The sequence below is a fragment of the Heptranchias perlo genome, chromosome 7 (assembly GCF_035084215.1).
Source record: "Heptranchias perlo isolate sHepPer1 chromosome 7, sHepPer1.hap1, whole genome shotgun sequence".
Taxonomy (NCBI): Eukaryota; Metazoa; Chordata; class Chondrichthyes; order Hexanchiformes; family Hexanchidae; genus Heptranchias; species Heptranchias perlo.
Genome location: NC_090331.1, coordinates 14,329,102 through 14,343,704, shown reverse-complemented (window position 1 = coordinate 14,343,704; position 14,603 = coordinate 14,329,102). Strand labels below are relative to the sequence as shown.

The following is a 14,603-nucleotide window of genomic DNA, read 5'->3' as shown; positions in this document are numbered from 1 at the left end:
GATTAGGTACTACACCATACGAGTGTGTAATTGCTTGTGTGGTCTTCATCACTGGGCCTGTCAGTATTTATCAGCCAAGTAAATAATGTTATAAGTTGGCGCACTAAGGCATTAGAATTTTAAAAGCTGAGGGAATAAGCTCCAATGCCAATTAGGTTGACTTGAATAGCCAAGGTTAGTGCTATTCTTCCTAACATAAGTGGATGGCAACTGGCATCCTTACTAAATGTGACATAGTATAGTGAGCCGATTTATCAAATGGAAAAGCAGAATTATAGACTTCAGGACTACATTAAGATAAGCCAGTTCATTAGAACAAGAGTGTACAGGCTAAAATTGGGGAAAGGAAAATTTAGGGCAGAGGTCAGGGAGAACTTCTTCACTCAAAGATTGATCAACACTTGCAATGGTCTTCCGGATTGAGTAGCGAATGCAAAAACATTAAAATAATTCAAAGTTAGCCATTTAAGTGACATGATTGAGAGGGAAGATAAATTATTTTTTTACTCTGGGTAGATAAGTTAAGGTGAACTGAAAGGTTTCCCTCATCTGCATCAATCTTTTGATTTTGTGGATCAAAAACTCTGAGATTGTTCCAAAGGTCGGTCGATATTACACTGGGGCTACTGAATGGAAGGATGAGCTTGCTGGGCTGAATGACTTTGTTCATTGGCTTACGATTGTAATATTTGTGAAACATTTGCATTAACGATGCAACCTATCCCTTTGGTGGGAGGTGTATTTTTACTTGTGCTAGTGGAAAGTTATTGGTTGAAGCCATATTTGGCTACATAAAGGATGTAACCAGGGTTGACTTGAGCTTATCCAAAACTCTGCTGCTCGTTTCCCAACTCGCACCAAGTCCCGTTCGCCCATCACCCCTGCGCTCGCTGACCTACATTGGCTCCTGGTCCAGCAATGTCTCGATTTTAAAATTCTCATCCTTGTTTTCAAGGCCTCGCCCCTCCCTATCACTGTAACCTCCTCCAGCCCTACAATCCTCCGAGATCTCTGCGCTCCTCCAAGTCTGGCCTCTTGTGCATCCCCAATTTTAATCGCTCCACTATTGGTGGCCGTGCTTTCAGCTGCCTAGGCCCGAAGCTCTGGAATTTCCTCCCTAAACCTCTCAGCCTCTCTACCTCTCTCTCCTTTTAAGACGCTCCTTAAAACCTACCTCTTTGACCAAACTTTTGGTCACCTGTCCTATTATCTCCTTATGTGGCTCGGTGTCAAATTTTGTTTGATAATCGTTCCTGTGACGTGCCTTGGAACGTTTTACTATGTTAAAGGCACTATATAAATGCAAGTTGTTGTTGTTGAATGAGAAAAGGCCAATTGTGCATTAATCCCACTGTTTCCACACACAGTGTACAATCTAACCTCTCTTAGATTCTACTACACCCACCTTGGTCCACTCTGAGAAAGTTCTACATAAGACCTCATTGGTCACAGCAGTATTCAAACAAAAACACCCAAAGGTTCACCCATCTTAACATTACAATTTAACGTTGGTCCACCTTCCTCCAAACAATATTTCTCCCTCCCCTAAACCAACACTTAGACTGGAGACCATCATATCTCATGGTATATTTGATCATCTCAGCCTATATCTCTAATGTCAATCAATGCCATTTCCAGCCATATATTTATCCAGAAGCAAAATACTGTGGAAGTTGGAAATCTGAAATAAAAAAAGAAAATGCTGGAAACACTTAGCAGGTAAGGCAACATCTGTAGAGAGAGAAACAGAGTTAACGTTTCAGGTCGATGACCTTTCGTCAGAACTGGAAGATGCTGGAGACGAACAACTTTTAAGCAAGTACAGAGCCAGGGAATAGGGGGAAGGGAAAGAATGAAAGGAAGAAGTCCGTGATAGGGTGGAGGGCAGGAGTTATTAAATGACAACAGTGACGGTGATAATGAGACAAGTATAAAAAGAAAAGATGAGTCCAGAGGAGGTATAAATGGAGATTAGCAGAGGGGGATTTTCCATCTTTTTAGGTGGGTTAACCGTATTAGCCCCAATGCATTTGCTGGGTTCTATTCCACAAAAATAAATTACGGGGGAAAGTGAGAGGTAAGCTGCATGATTGAAGGCAAATGCAGCATCACAGCCCTCTTCCCAAGTGGTTTAATTTGTGGGACACTGTTCATGTTTCATAAACCACCCAATTCCTGATGTGTATTTATTTTAACGTTTTTGATTTTCTTTAAAAATCCTTTTATTTTCTAATTTTTCTCCTGTTCCAAACACGTTGAATCTCGTTGTTTGGTTCAATGGAAGCAGTCTTGCTGTACTGCAGTCAAGTGGTCTTCTTCATGTGCGAGTCATTGCAGTCAGTGTCAGACGGCTGTTTGTGGACAGAATTGCAGCTAAACATGGTCCTTTTCTCACTTGACAAGCAGAGATCAATGAATAACATTCACAGCTAGGAACCCTGGTTGATATTTCCCTCCCTTCTTAGCCCAAGGACAATGAGGCCCACTGCAGTGTTCCAAATGCTACCTATTCTGAGATCAACCAACTCAACACAAAGCAGCAAAACAAACTGGGATCTTCTGCCCTGCATGGCTTAGCACCATGTGCTCATTTTTCACTCAACGCTGCAAACTTACCTGTGTAAGGTCAACTTTCCTCATTACAACAATGACTACACTTCAAAAAGTACACCATTGGCAGTTAAGCATTTTAGGATGTAGGAACATAGGAACAGGAGCAGGCCATTCAGCCCCTCGTGCCTGCTCCTCCATTGAATAAGATCATGGCTGATCTGTGATCCAACTCCATATACCTGCCTTTGGCCCATATCCCTTAATACCTTTGGTTGCCAAAAAGCTATCTATCTCAGATTTAAATTTAGCAATTGAGCTAGTATCAATTGCCGTTTGCGGAAGAGAGTTCCAAACTTCTACAGCCCTTTGTGCGTAGAAATGATTTCTAATCTCGCTCCTGAAAGGTCTGGCTCTAATTTTTAGACTGTGCCCCCTACTCCTAAAATCCCCAACCAGCGGAAATAGTTTCTCTCTATCCACCCTATCTGTTCCCCTTAATATCTTATAAACTTCGATCAGATCACCCCTTAACCTTCGAAACTCCAGAGAATATAACCCCAATTTGTGTAATCTCTCCTCGTAACTTAACCCTTGAAGTCTGGGTATCATTCTAGTAAACCTACGCTGCACTCCCTCCAAGGCCAATATGTCCTTCCGAAGGTGTGGTGCCCAGAACTGCTCACAGTACTCCAGGTGCGGTCTAACCAGGGTTTTGTATAGCTGCAGCATAACTTCTGCCCCCTTGTACTCTAGTCCTCTAGATATAAAGGCCAACATTCCATTTGCCGCCTTGATTATTTTCTGCACCTGTTCATGACACTTCAATGATCTGTGTACCTGAACCCCTAAGTCCCTTTGGACATCCACTGTTTTTAACTTTTTACCATTTAGAAAGTACCCTGTTCTATTCTTTTTTGATCCAAAGTGGATGACCTCACATTTGTTTACATTGAATTCCATTTGCCACAGTTTTGCCCATTCACCTAACCTGTCAATATCGCTTTGTAATTTTATGTTTTCATCTACACTGCTTACAATGCCACCAATCTTTGTGTCATCGGCAAACTTTGATATGAGACTTTCTATGCCTTCATCTAAGCCGTTAATAAATATTGTGAAGTTGTGAAAGGTGCTATATAAATGCAAGTCAGTCAGTTTTTTTAAATTCTTTCCTTCTTTCCTTCCTCATTGATGAAGGGATCGAGTGTAATGTATCCAAGTTTGCTGACGATAGAAAGCTAGGTGGGAAAGTAAGCTGTGAAGAGGCTGCAAATGGATACAGACAGGTTAAGTGAGTGGGCGAGAAAGTGGCAGATGGAGTATAATGTGGGGAAATGTGAAATTATCTACTTTGGTAGCAAGTATAGAAAAGCAGACTATTTTTAAAAAGGTGAGAGACTAAGAAATGTTGGTAATCAGAGGGATTTGGGTGTCCTTGTACACGAATCACAGAAAGCTAACATGCAAGCAATTAGGAAGGCAAATGGTATGCTGGCCTTTATTGCAAGGGGACTGGAGTATAAGAGTGAGGAGGTCTTGCTGCAATTATACAGGGCTCTGGTGAGACCACATCTGGAATACTGTGTACAGTTTTGGTCTCCTTACCTAAGGATATACTTGCCTTAGAGATGGTGCAACGAAGGTTCACTAGATTAATTCCTGGGATGAGAGGGTTGTCTTATGAGGAGAGATTGAATAGAATGGGCCTATATTCTCTGGAGTTTAGAAGAATCAGAGGTGATCTCATTGAAACATATAAAATTCTTAGACGGCTTGACAGGATAGATGTTGAGAGGCTGTTTCCCCTGGCTGGGGAGTCTAGAACTAGAGGTCATAGTCTCAAGATAGGGGGTCAGCCATTTAGGATCAAAATGAGGAAATATTTCTTCACTCAAAGAGTTGTGAATCTTTGGAATTCTCTACCCCAGAGGGCTGTGGATGCTCAGTCACTGAGTATATTCAAGACTGAGATTGATATATTCCTGGACACTAAAGGAATCAAGTGAAAAAGGAACAGAGCGGGAAAGTGGAGTTCAGGCTGAAGGGGTCATATGCTGATTCCTGCTCCTATTTCTTATGTCCTTATTTTCCTTCCTTCCTTTTCTTCTGCCCAGTTAGTGAATAAAGCAATTATGACACTGTGCTGTGGGGCCTGTATAGATCAAAATTCTACGATGGTGTAACACATTTTACAAAGCATTATGAGCAGTGATTTTGCTTTGTCATTTATATACAGTTTGTTTTCAAGTTTAAAATGCACCCACCAAAAACTAAATGCATTGCCTCGAACACTGCAATTTGGATTTGCTGCTCACAGCATTATTTATGTGACATGATTGGTGCTCATGACAGTTTTTAAAAAAAACATTTCATAAATAGACGACAGTGAGGATAAAACAAAACTATAAATGCCGCTATATTACATAAAATAATTTCTGTCTGTACTGTGTGATTTCCAGCTATAATATTTTACCAAACAATCCCCAACTGATTACAGTAATTTCTGTGTGTTTGTACGAGGTGGGGTGGGGTGGGGGGGTGCGGGTTCGGATTTGTGGTAACCATGTTGATGATGACTTAGTTGGAGAGAATGCAGTGGATGTCTTTTCCATTGAGGTTCCCAAACCACACAATCTGCACTCCTGAGTAAGATATAAGAAAAAACGTTTTTCATCTAATAGACAATCCTTCTCTCATGTCCAGCCTCTCTCTCTGTTACCACCTTATCATAGAATCATAGAATGGTTACAGCACAGGAAGAGGCCATTAGGCCCATCGAGCCCGTGCCGGATTTCTTCAAGAGCAATCCTGTTAGTCCCACTCTTCCGTCATTTCCTCGTAGCCCTACTGTCTGTTCCTTTCTACTCTATTGATGCCACTACAGCAAGCTCTCCTTTGAACCTTCCACTCTTGTTCCTTCTAAGCTGCAAATATACCACCCTGAACACTCTCTTCCTTCTCCTTACATCCTTATTGTGTTGAAAAAGGTTCATTGCACTTTCGCACTCTATTCGTTCTTGCCCAAAAACTTAGAACTGTGGAACCCCTTAGCTCCCTCAGTCATCTCTCCTCCCTACAATCAACAAGCTTTCAACACACAATCATAGGAATATAGGTACAGGTGTAGGCCCCTCTCTCTCCGTTACCACCTTGTCATAGCATCATAGAATGGTTACAGCACAGAAGGAGGCCATTCAGCCCCTCGAGCCCGTTCTGTCATTCAGTGAGATCTTGGCTGATCTGTATCCTAACTCCATCCACTCACCTTGGCTCCATATCCCTTAATACCCTTGGCTAACAAAAATCTGTTGGTCTCAGATGTAAAATTATTAATTGAGCCAGCATCTGCTGCTTTTTGTGGGAGAGAGTTCCACACTTCTACCACCCTTTGTGTGAAGAAGCGTTTCCTAACTTCTCTCTTAAATGGCCTGGTTCTGATTTTGTCCTAGACTCCCCCACCAGCGAAAAAAGTTTCTCTCTAACTACCCTATCAATTCCTTTCAATATCCTAAAAACCACAATCAAATCACCTCTTAACCTTCTAAAAGCCAAGGGATGCAAGCTTAGTTTATGAAATCTCTCCTCATAATCTAACCCTTGGAGCCCTGGTAACATTCTGGCGAATCTGTGCTGCAGTCCTTCCAAGGCCAATATATCCATTCTAAGGTGCGGTGCCCAGAACTGTACACAGCACTCCAGATGTGGTCTAACCAGGGCTTTGTAGCTGTAGCAAAACCCCTTCCCCTTTATATTCTAGCCCCCTAGTTATAAAGGCTATCATTCTATTAGCCTTTTTGATTATATTTTGTACCTGACCACTACATTTTAGTGATCTGTGTACCTGGAGCCCTAAATCTCTTTGGACCTCCACTGTTCCTAACTTTTCACCATTTAAAAAATACTCGATCTATCATTTTTTGGTCCAAAATAAATGACCTCATGCTTAGTTGCATTGAAATCCACAGTTTTGCCCATTCACTTACTCTATCACAGGGGGCAAAATTGGGCCATGTAGCGCACCCGTTTTGTAGACACCACACAGACTCCTAAGCTTCGAAAATGGTGTCCGAGATGCACAGGCACACTTCCGGTGTGACGTGCGCAGGATGCCATCTTGGTCAAGGTGGTCGCGCACGCGCACCCAGCGAACACCGGCAGCATGTAGAGTAGGGAGATTATGACATAAATCAGTGTGCAACTCTGATTTGAAGCAGCCAGCGACATTTTGGAACTCCACGCTCCAGCCAACGTACTGTCTTAACCTCGCACAGCTGAACGGGACTTAAACGGCATGAAGGACCCCCCCCCCCCTACCAGCGCCATTTAAAGGGATCACGCAGGAGTTACAGGTTAGTTGCTGGATTAGTTATCCTGGCTGCTGGTACAATTGTATATGTTTTGGAGGTTTCCTATACTTGGAAAAAGTTGCAATATTCCAGAGAGAGCAGTCTGGCTGGTCTTGCAATACTGTTAGAAGCATTTAAAATAGTGTGCTGACCAAAACTGCTTCGAGACATGGGTGGCCAACTAGGGCTTCCTCTAGGAATTGAATATGACTGGAAGCATGCACAGAGGCCACGCAGAGCAGGACAAGCTGCCAGAAGAGGGAGGAGGAGGAGGAGGAGGAAGAGATGGAGGAGGAGGAAGTAGAGGAAGAGGCAGGGAGGCAACAAGGTAGATAGGCCCTGTCTGCCAGGGCTTTGCGTGATCAGATGATTAGTGATGATACCAGTAACCTCAACGTCACCTCCCCATTCACCAGCAGTCCCACACTCCTTACCTTTTCTCTCTCACATGACCATCAAATCATCCTCCTTATGGTTACACAAAGCTTCCTCCCTCAGCTCATCGCAGAAATGAAAACCAACACCAAATACAAATCCATAACCACATTTATAGATTTACACATCAAATGATTCAAACAAAGTGATACTATTCACCCATGTGTATTCCCTTAGTGCCTGTCGTTTGTGTGCCTGTGCCTTTACCTATCCTAGTGCTACTACGAGGTGCATCCCCAGTGGCTGGTGCATGGGTGGTGGGAGGCTGCTGACCTTCAATGGAAGAGACTGCAGATGGCCTTGGAGGGTGACCTCGAGCAGCTCTGGGCCAGGAGGGCTCGGCTTCAGACTGCACCATCTCGGCCTGGGCTGCAGCAGTCTGGCCTGGTTGGCTGACAGGCAACAGCAAGGGCACTGAAGGAATGTCGGGTTGGAGCAGCACTGCTGTCATCCTGAGAGAGGACAGCAAGTTCGTCTTCCATGACGCACTGCCACTCTCCCGGGCCGGCGCCTCAGCAATCTTGGTGATCTGTTGGAGAACAGATTGTTGGACTGCTGTGATGCCCTGGAAGCCCCGTCCACAGTGGAGCCATGATAGCAGCAGTCTGGCTTCCACAGCAGCAGTCTGAGCTCCAAATGCAGCAGTCAGACCTTTGATGGCAGCTACTTGTGTTGCAATGGAAGCTCAGACATCGGTCATCAGACGCTGCATCATGGTGGGTTCCACAGGTGTGCCGATGGAGGTGACCACCCGTTCCATGTGGGAAAGGATGGGCTCCAATCTCGGCGCAAAGCCCTGGACTCCTCTATACCCCTTGACATTGTGCGCAGGCTTTCTGGCAGGCTTTCCAGTGCACCAAGCATTTGTTTGTGTACGCTCATCAGCCGTCTTCTGTAGCCTGGCCCATCGAAGTCGTCATCTGACTCCTCCATAGCAGTACCAGTGTGCGATCTCGCCCTCTGGTGTCTTACTGCATGCAGATCCCTCCTCTATCCTAGCCTCTAAAGTATGCACAGTGTCAGTCTCTGAGCTGGTGGCTGCGAGTGTAAGATCAAGTGACAGTGTGTCTGCATCATCAAAGTCATCTTCCTCTGCCTCCTCTGACTGGGCAGGTTCCAGTTCTTGAGTATCTGAAATGACAAAGGGACACTGGTTGAGTTGTGGTGCGGGGAGAGGAGAAAATAAGACGTGGGTGCTCACACCACCGGCAGCACGTGAGTCAGAAAAGATTGTGGTTTGAGGGAGAAGTGGGAGGCGAGAAGGAGGATTAGGTAGGCAGAGACCTCCGATGAGACCTCCAGTGGCCATGGCTGCAGTGACGGCCCATCCAATGATGGACAGCACTGTCTCCTCCATGAGGGTGAGGACATGTAGGCGTGCCTGTCCTCCCCCAGTTCTTTCCTGCTGTCTACTGTTGTGCATCATCTTCTCCTGCAAGAAAGAAGGAAGTGTTGTCAGTGAGTGTCCTGCAAGATGTTTGGGTGATGTGGCTGTCATGGTTGAATAGCTGCCAGTGTGTGTGACCTGTGAGTTGTGGCGGCTTGTAAGAGTGATAACGTGCGAGGGTGAGGTGTAGCATCTGATTCACAGAGTTGTGTACTGATTGAAAGAGTTTGTTGGTAGGTGGGCCACAGGGGGTGTAGTGGTGGAGCAGTGGATGAGGCTGGTGGTGCAGTTGGTAGGATGTGCCACTTGACTGTTGAACTCACTCACCTTGACCACTCGTGTCAAATCACCGAAGTTCTTCCTGCACTGCATCCATGTGCATGGTGCGATGCTCCTGGCATTTACCTCATTCGCCACAGACTCCCAGTGCCTCTTGAGCACATGTCTGGAGGGTCTCCTGCCCCCCTGCGGATATAGGATGGCCCTCCGTCCGTCCATCTCTTCCACCAAGGCCTCTAGTGCACTGTCTGAGAACACCATTGCACGCTCTCTCACAGGGCAGCCATTCTTCAATATCTTCCAGCACTTCCCAAAGAACTTCCTGCAGCCACACTGCACCCCCCACTTTAAGAGGAACAGGTAACACCGGCTGCACGCAGCAATCAATGAAAACACCAGGCAGCAAGAATGTTACGTGCTGCCTGCATCACAACCAAGGGGAGTGGGTTAATCGCGGACCACGATCCCAGCGCCCATCTTCGGTGGTTATCCAATATAACCCCCAATGTCTCTTTATAATTTTATGCTCCTGTCAACATTACTTTCTGTGCCACCAATCTTTGTGCCATCGGCAAACTTGGATATTTGGCTCCCTATTGTGTTATCTAAGTCATTAATAAATTTAGTGAATAGTTGAGGCCTCAGCACAGATCCTTGTGGGACACCACTAGTCACTTCCTTCCAATTTGAGTACATCCATAGACATTCCCCTGTCTACTACTTTAGTTACTTCCTCAAAAAATTCAATTAGGTTTGTTAGACATGACCTACCCTTTACAAATCCATGTTTGGCTCTCCCTAATCAGCTCAAATTTCTCTAAGTGCTCAGTCACACTATCCTTAATTAGAGATTCCAATAACTTCCCCACAACAGATGTTACACTAACAGATCTATAATTTCCTGATTTCTTTCTCTCACCTTTCTTAAATAATGGAGTTACATTTGCAATTTTCCAATCTAAAGGGACAATTCCCGAACCGAGGGAGCTTTGAAAGATTATGGCTAAAGCATCACAGTTTCTTCACCACTTCCTTTAAATCCCTGGGGAGGAAACCATCAGGTCCTGGGGATTTAGTGCCATTGTTTTTTCTAATTCTGTTTTCTTGCTTACATTAACTTTAGTGAGTTCCAGTCCTTGATTCATTATTAGTTTCCCTGCAATGTCAGGTATATTATCCTCTTCCTCTAATGTGAAGACTGACACGGGGTAATTATTCAAGTCTGGCATTTTCTTATTTTCATTTGCAATATTACCTGCATCTGTTTTTAAAGGGCCAGCATTACCCTTGACTACCCTTTCTCTTCCAATATAATTGTAAAAACTTTTTGTGTTAGTCTTGATATCCCTCACAAGTTTCTTTTTGTATTCCCTTTTTGCAGCACTTATTATCTTTTTTGTCATCTTTTGCTGTTCTTTATATCTCTCCCAGTCCCCTCGATCTACACAATTGTTGGCACTTTCGTATGCTCCCTCCTTCAGTTTTATGTTATCTCTTACTTCTTTTGTCGACCATGGCTGTTTTATTTGGTAAGTACAGGTCTTAACCTTTAGGGTATATTAATTCTTTTTTGAACCCCTCCCACTGTTCATCACTAATTTTACCCAATAACAGTTTTGACCAGTTTGCTGTTGTCAGTCTCTGTCTCATCCCGTTAAAGTTGGCCTTACCAAAATCTAGAATCTTTGTAACTGTGTTAAGTTTCTCCTTTTCAAATCTAACATTGAATTCAATCATATTATGATTAGTGTTAGTTAAATGTTCCCTTACTGTTAGATTATTAAGTAAGTCTGGCTGATTACTCATTACTAAATCTACTATGGCCTGCCCTCTTGTTGATTCTAGAACACATTGCTCCAGAAAACTATCTTGAATGCACTCAAGAAATTCATTACCTTTCTGACTTGAGCTACTCTACCCTTCCCAGTCTATATGAAAATTAACATCTCCCATTAAAACGACACTGCTTTTGCTACAAGCCTCTCTAATCTCTGAATTAATACGTTCTGCCACTTCATTGCTGCTATCAGGAGGCTGGTAGAAATCTCCCATTACAATCATATGATCATCTAATTAAGTTATCTTCTCTTCTGCTCTTTTCAACCTTGGGAGAGTTCTGCACTGTGGACTTTGGCCCTTCACCTAGGTTTCTTAACAAAAATAAATTGAAAACTCATGCCTGTATATTTTGGGGGAAACTATACAATTCCAACTACCTGCTTTATGGATATAGTCAATTTCTCCTCAAAACACCAAAGAAAAATCAGTTTTTATGTAAAACTGATAAGATTTAAAATGCAACTGCACAGTGTGTTGTGATTAGGTTTTTTTCATGTTTTTTCAATGTTTTAATTGTTGAAAAGAGTTCCTAGCAGAATGACAGACCCTGCATTTCCTTAGACTTTCTGCCACTGAAGGCATGACTTTGCCGGAAATGTAGCGGAAACCCCTCATTTACACGCGGATACTGGGTTTCCACCATAATTGCAGTGCAGATGTGGCAATGCAGCGGCAGAGAGATTTCAGGACAGAAAGAGACCATTCAGCCCATCTTGCCCTTAACATTTCTCTCCAAATGTTTATCTAAGTCCGGCTTAAATGTCTTTATTGGCTCAGTCTCAGCAGCCATTCGCCAAATCCTACAAACTCTTAACGTGAAGAAAGTTCTTTCAACTTCCCCCTTTATGCTTCTTGTACTAATCCTAGGTTGAGTATGACTCATACAATGTTGTAATCCAGGCACTAATGGTCAAGAATCTCCAGATGGTAGGATGGGAAGGACGATGTAGTTGGTGCATAAAACTTTGTCATAGTGTTTACCGAATAACAGATTGCACTGTAAAATATTTCTGACATATTCGGGCGATATTGATAGTCCTTTGTAAATCACTTGATCCTTGTTCTTTCAGTCTGAGAATCATCGTGTCACAAACCATTGGGATTGATCATGACAGCTGCTACTGACTAAAAAGAACTTGGAAAAAAAGCACTAATTCTTTCCTAACTCCATAGTGCAATTTGAAAACGATAATCTGCGATCATGGTTATAAACCATTCAAGCGTCACTGTTGAGGTTCATGGTATTCTCTGAACTCTTCAACAAGATTAGCACCCAGTGACTTCTGGGTGTACACTGTTATAATGCAAACACGACTCTGATTAACTAACTCTTAAACTGTACACTGACCATGTTTAGATTCTGGGGATGAGTTGCGTAATATGTTACTTCAGTTATGTGCTGTGTGTCACATAGTTTGCTGGTCACTAAACGGCTTCATTGCACAGATTCTGGATGCAGAATTTCAATTGGTACTTCTAATCTATAAATGTTGTGGTCAATTTGATTGAATACAGTCCAATTGACATCGTCAAAAGTTAAGATCTCACAGGCCTAACATTTTTCTATTTAGCCAACCTGTTACTGGCAGATGAGGGGGCAAAGAGATCAGAAATAGATTGAAGCCAACAAATGCAAGCAGACAAATGAGGGAGTGCAAAGTGATGTGGCTTGGTCAGGCTGTCAGAATGACTGATACATAAATACCCAAACAAGCAGTCAACTGACAGCCTGAAGCAAGATGTCTCAAAAACATCCACCAGTGAATGGGACAGTGGGACATGGAGTGAAGTGATATCAAGAGACAAGTGGTGAGATGAGTAATGAAGGATGACAAGAAACCTTTGCACCTGTCAACGTTGGATGGCGTATTTAGTTTCATTTGTTTTACTGAAAAACCTCATTTTTTAGGCTGGCATTTATTTCTGAAATGGAGTGAATAAAAACCTCTGATAATGAAAGACTTGCATTTATATAGCACCTTTCATGACTTCAGGATGTTCCAATGCGCTTTACAGCCAATTAAGTACGTTTTGAAGTGTCGTCACTGCTGTAATGTAAGAAATGCAGCCAAGATGCGCACAGCAAGGTCCCACAAACAGCAATGTAGTAATTGACCAGATAATCTGTTCTAGTGATGTTGGTTGAGGGATAAATATTGTCCAGGACACTTGGGAGATTTCCCCTGCTCTTCTTCGAAATAGTGCCATGGGATCTTTTATGTCCATCTAAGAGGGCTGATGGGGCCTTGGTTTAACGTCTCATCTGAAAGACGGCACCTCCCACAGTGCAGCACTCCCTCAGTACTGCACTGGAGTGCCAGCCTAGATTTTGTGCTCAAGCCTCTGGAGTGGGACTTGAACCCATGACCTTCTGACTCAGGCGAGAATGCTACCAATGAGTCATGGCTAACACAATGCTGTTTCCTATTATTATGTCAAATTCCAATATTACTAGAAAATATAGGTAATATACTCAAGGAAAATTGTGAAAATAATGGCTCTCAATTAAAATAAAAATCAAGTTATGCTTATTGAATATTATATGAAAGTAAGCACTATTTATTGATATCCTACAGTGATTGCCATGCTATGTAAACTATTTTTTTCCACAAGATAAGTTCAGATGACTACAGCCCTTCAGCCCATTTAAGGTCAGCCTTCCAGAATACCAGCCCACCTGTCCTCTCAGTGCCGAATCAAACTGTTTTGTAAATGAGTCTAATGTCAACCTTCCTTCTTGGCAACCCTGTAGCTACTGTGATAAAAAGAAATATATCTGAGTATCTGCCATTTGCATTTAAACCTTGAAAGCTGGGGAAAGTCTGGTCTTTAATGTTAATGGGAGTAACAAATCCTGCTGGTTTATTTGTGATTTTTGTTGTTTTCAGGATGTCGGCTAAAATATTGGCTATATCGCCAGAGCTGCAAGCCAGCCAACCAAAAGCAGCTCAATTAGTCGTAGGCGAACCCAGATATTTACTGGGTGTAGCTGATATAGAAATGGGCACTGAACAGCGAGGGAAGGCAGGGTTATGGGTCAGGCACTGCAAATCCTACATGCAAGGAGTCAGGGAGGGAAGCCTGATTCTTTATGATGACCACCCCACTTCCTTCAATCGCTTGGTGCACTAAGCATTAGAGAAGATCGTCTGACTGCTTTCTGCTAAGGTTCAGCAGGGAAGCAATGACCAGGGCAGGAGGACATGACTGAAGGGTTATCAGGAGACAAGTGGAGAGAATAGGTAGTGGGAGGTGATCAGAAGCTTTTCCAACTGTCAGTGCGGGATGGACATTAGCTTCATTTTATTTTTAACTGCAAGGCCTTTTTTGCAGGCCAACTTGTTCATTGTGGAATTTGAATCTGGCATTGAAGGGAATGCATTTTACTGTTGTTCGGTTAAATGCGCTGCATGTTAGTAAAAAATATAGCTAGTGTGCTGAAAGAAAATAGCGTTAGCTAACTATCAGTTAAAATAGATTTATAAATTTATTACAGAAATCGTTTCATATAGCTTGCCTTGGAATTAATTGGTACTTAGTTGTATGTGTGATTCGGTTGCTCTGCGACAGTCTACACTTAGTTCGAATTATCTGATCATTTAAATGTTTTAGCAATCAATTGCCACTTTGCTGTGTTATTTAGGTTGCTTAATTCAAATTATCACGCTGACTTTGACAGCCCCTGGCAGTGCCAGACAGATGTCGCTTGCTGTGCTGAGGACTTCCTGATGGGGATGGAATAGCTATCAATGGCCCCTTGCTAA

At 43.1% G+C, this 14,603-nt stretch overlaps 1 protein-coding gene across 1 annotated transcript in view; it reads left to right on the top strand.

Moving 5' to 3' along the window:
- Window positions 1-14,603, top strand: part of LOC137323529 (contactin-associated protein-like 5) — a 930,346-nt gene that overhangs the window by 270,079 nt on the left and 645,664 nt on the right. The gene's annotated exons all lie outside the window — the stretch shown is intronic.